The sequence below is a fragment of the Rhagoletis pomonella genome, unplaced genomic scaffold, assembly GCF_013731165.1.
Source record: "Rhagoletis pomonella isolate Grant_MI unplaced genomic scaffold, Rhpom_1.0 Rhpom_scaffold_00011, whole genome shotgun sequence".
Classification (NCBI taxonomy): domain Eukaryota; kingdom Metazoa; phylum Arthropoda; class Insecta; order Diptera; family Tephritidae; genus Rhagoletis; species Rhagoletis pomonella.
In genome coordinates, this window is record NW_023458565.1 from 9,196,703 (window position 1) to 9,200,662 (window position 3,960).

Sequence of the window (3,960 nt, forward strand, 5' to 3'; positions counted from 1 at the left end):
TCTTGTGCAAACAAGAGAAATGAAATAACATTAAAACCCAACCAAGTATTTTAATAAGTTATATGTACATTTTATAAAACAGGAAATAAAGCGCCACTTCACAGTTATCAATGCGCGGAAATTTTACAGCTTTTATTTGTTCACCTAGGAGCCGGAATCTATAATCAACAGCTGCGTTCCAGTTTAAAGAATTTTCAAATATTTCTTCGAAGGAAATTTTCAGATAGATTGCTTAACGCATATAACAGCGACATTTTGCGTTTGCATAGAGAAAATATGGACATTCAGTTCATACTTGACGCGTGCATACTATAATATTTTGGGTCTCCATCTTTCAGAAGCCAGCGAAGGAGAAATTTTTATTAATACGTCGCACCCAGACAAGAGAGTCAGAATGGTGAAGCCGAAAAATGATCTAGAGAGGCTTCCTGCTGATTCAACTGATATTTATGTACCGAACTTACTGCATCATTACATTCAAAGGCCAAGTCGGCTAGAGCAAATCTGGCTTGCTGATTTTGCTGCTTTGTACCGATTTTCAAAAACAAGAACGGTCTCCACACTTGAAAGCGAGGACAATGAAGAGGTGGAACCAGTTGATGAAAATTCTGAAGCAAACGAGTTCCGGCTTGAATTAAATTATAGGTGTTTAAGCCGCCGCTTAAAGCGCAATCCGACGGCCGTGCGCGCAATCCTTAGCCGCAGCAGTTTGGCAGTTGACCTACGTCCTACCTATGATTACCGAGCGCGCACGGCCGCCTACCATCATCGTGCCAAATTATGCGAAAGGCAGTTCAGCTATTAACGCCGGTCTACGCGCACGCGTCCTAGCGAGTCCACCGTCAAATAAATCTTATATAGCTATATACATATATATATGTAAATATATAAACATATATGATTTTGTGAATAAACTAACACCCCTATTGCGAATGTCGACTGGCAGTAGATAAACGACTATTAAGCGATTATCGATTTTCGATGCTATTGCGAGTGTCGCTTAGTCGCTCAATTACCGACTGTGAATACTTTTTAATCGCTCATTCTTCTATTGCTGTTTTTTAGTCGTTGGAGTATGCGTTTATAAAATTTGCATAGGAAAGTGGAACTATAATGGATAAAAAGCAAGTCAATTGAACTGGAAGTTGTAAAAAATTGTGAAATATACATATGTATGTATGTGTCTGAATTACAGATCAAAAATTGTAATCAACAAAAGGCAACTTGCGCGGTTGGTAGTGCTGATGCAGGAGAGTGAAGAGGCGAAGGAATTTCCGGAAAGAGTAGGGGAGGAAGCTCCGCTTCTATTGGGAAAGATACATATACAATATTTCTTGTGCATATAACTCCGGCTCAGAGCTGTGTAAGTGTGAAATCATTTTCAATTTTAAATCAACAATTTTTTTCTATCCAGTTTTCATTACTTATTCTTCGCTTAAGATTGAGGTTTGTAATTTTTAAATTTTCCATTCACTCAAAGCAGTTATGAATTCACACATCAACATATTCATAGCAAGATTGAAAAAACCAATGCCCAATCAAAAAAAGGTTTAACACTGAATGAGTACTTAAAAGGCTGCAATCTTTTATGTGTGTGCATTCTTTAATTCAGTACCAATCATTAGTTCAAAGACACCCTGGTAAACTACTTTTTGATAAAAAGGCAGATTTTTGACAATTGCTCAATTGTAAAAATTCGAAGCGGTGTTACCCAACTTAAGTTTTTTGGAAGAGGGGATTTTATATAAAAAAAATTGGGATTATATAGAAAACAGTTGTATTACATTTACCTTTTAAAAATAATTCATCAACGATGTGCAAAGTCAGAAGCGCTAATCACTGAGCTATACACATATATGTATGTATGTTCATATTGTCGATTAAAGTACAAAACCGCGTCTGTCAGTTATTTTGTAGAGAATAAAAACACTCATATTTCAAAATGGGTTTCTCTTTTATATTGGAATCGCATTTAAGAAGGACCGCGGCGGAAATCTAAATTCGACAGTAACACCACCTTGTATAGATTCGCCTTGCTATGCAGAATAAAGCTGTTGAAGTAATCTAGTACTCAAATGGTTTTTTGTATAAATTTACATACAAATTTTACGTACATACAAGGCGAATTTATATAAGGTGGTATCAATTCAACAAATACAACAATTCCTTGTATTTTGTTTTTGATTTAAGCGGGCCATTGTCAAGTTTCAGCTATTCTCTCACGTTTTCACTCACTTACTAGCGAAATACAAAATTTTGACAATCACCCGCTACTCACAGCTGACGAAACAACACCACCTTATATAAATTTGCCTTGCGTACATACATACATACATACATCATATAAAATCAAAAAATTTAATACTGAAAATTTTCTTACATCTGTCACAAGAAATAAAAATTAACACTCAAATTTTGCGTCTCAGAAGAAAAATGTCTTTAAGCGATGAAATAAACCAACCGGAAAATACTACGTACCAATGTTTTGAGGTGGGAATGAATTATATTTTTGAAGAGGAACTATCAGCTTCCCAAACCACAACTTGGGAGGAAGTAATTGTAGAGGAATCAGTGCAGGATAACTCCGAGGCGTCCACTCAAGAGCTTGCACAAACTACCTCTTCCAATAACGGGAGTACGACAAAAGATGTATATGCACAGGAAGAGTTGTTTGGACAATATTTTGAAATTATCCAGAAGGTATGAATATAATGGCAAATTACTTCATCAATATTCAAATTGTTTATAATAGTATCTAAAATTAGTAACTAGTGAACACATATGGCGTTCAAATTTAATTTAACTGTTTAAACAAGTGTCAACGCTATTCAAAATCCTAAAAAATATTTCAAGTGTGCTAAATTCCATGCAAATTCGTCCAGTCCTTTCTGAGTAAAGAGGAGGTCTCGTATGGTTCGGTTTCTATAATTTTAATCACCGATAAGAAAAAGTTTTAGCTTTGAACATAAGATGACAATGGTCTTGTGTATGTATGTGTATAGTGCATGTGCAAGGTGTGTACACACCCTGCAAGAAATTGTGCGACTAAGCTCTAAAGAGAGTATTCCGAGATTACTCTCAATCGGGCACATTTTGGCATTAATTAGTCGCAACTAGTCTCATACGGGTACTAATGGAGATCAATTAGTCCCCGACTCATATCTAAAGGGTACTATTAACGATTTAATGATATGTACATACGCACTTAGTCAATGAAATTACTTCTGCGCCGTTGTACATACCATACCCATATATGTATGTACATATAGACAGTTTCAGTGGCCGCCATAATCAAAATATTTTCAAACGTATTCATTCATATCTCTATGTTTCAAATATCTTGTGTATAAGATAACTAACTTTGACTTTTCAAACATATGGAATCCTCTCCAAAAGTATATTCAAACTAAACCCTTTTTAAATCTCTTTGGAGATTGTGCTACATATTTCAATCCAGGGTTTGAAAAACTGTCAGCACAGCAGCAACAGCACTACTATTTTTGCTTTTACTTCGCTTTGAAATTTTTGATTTTCATTCAAACTGATTTGCTTTCGCTGTGACTTTGAAAATTTTATTTTGCTTTTTTGTCGGCAGTTTATTGAAAACAATTTAGTAAATTGAATTTTCTGCTTTTGATTTGCTGTGATAGCACTTTTCTTGTGCTGTGATTTGCTTGAATGTCCTGTGCACATGAAGCTTTGCAGCATGGTGTATTATCGCTGACTTGCCAGGAGTGAGTACACACAAAATTTGCAGTTTCAATTCCTTTGCCTTGACCTTTCGCTAGCGATTATCTGGTGTGAAATTGGCGATTACCAATCGCTAGCGAATTGCCTAACAATCGGTAATGCATCGTCGTAGTTAGCTTATGGTCGCCTCTTGTCACCAGTACAACTAAATTGTAGTGCATTTGTGCATGCATACATATTTCTGCCAATTTGATGTTTCACGGTCAAGTG